Genomic DNA, 876 nt, shown 5'->3' with positions numbered 1-876 from the left:
CCATTCTCATTTTCTACCAAATTAAGTCTGGTATAATCTCTGCCATCCACACTATAACCTATCTAAGCATCTGTCTTCTTGCCTTAGCTTCCATCCTACATAACCAAGAAGAGTTGTTTCCGCAAATACAACCAGGGCTTTCTGCTTACTTCCTTTCTTCGTGTATAAATCACCACCGCTCCCCCTCCCAAATTCCACATGTGTTGAATTCTAGACCTCCTAGTCATGGCCCAACTCAAATGCCAATTCTAATAAACCTAGAACACCAAGCCGGTTATAACCTCGATTGTCACGCTTGTGGATCTTGTGGCACTGATTTTAATCTACCTTGTAGAGCTTTATAGTCTGATTTCTCTTGCCATCTTCTGCCCCCTTTGCCTGAGTAGAGCACCCTTGAAGAAAGGGACATTGTCTTATCCATCATGGCCTTCGCACACAGTCGGTGCTTTACACGCTCAATTTCGTTTAACGAAACATATACTTCCGAAGGGACCGGAGGCGAACGCCCATTGCTGTATTCACACATACACTCACACGCACATACAGACGCTGTCTTCCACCTGGACACACACACGTGTCCCCAGGGCCACAGCCCTGAACTGTCTCGGGATCCTCCGCCTGTGGGCGCTTCCACCCCAGCCAGCGGAAGGGGAGGCTCGTTCCTTTAAGACACTCTAACAGATACTTGTTACTTTAGATCTTCTACAGCCTCCGCCCTACGAAGAGCTTAAGATCTCCTTCCTTTCAAAATACTATTATTCCGAGTCAGGGAGCCGCAGCCTGGTCGCGCCAGGGTCCGGTCCCACGGATCCCCCCTCCTGGTCCCGTTTGGTCGCGCCCGCTTTGTCAGCGCGCTGCGCTAGCCGGTTACCCTCC

This window comes from Herpailurus yagouaroundi, unplaced genomic scaffold (genome assembly GCF_014898765.1).
Source record: "Herpailurus yagouaroundi ecotype Mexico unplaced genomic scaffold, PumYag 28, whole genome shotgun sequence".
NCBI lineage: Eukaryota > Metazoa > Chordata > Mammalia > Carnivora > Felidae > Herpailurus > Herpailurus yagouaroundi.
This window is presented reverse-complemented; position numbering follows the sequence as displayed.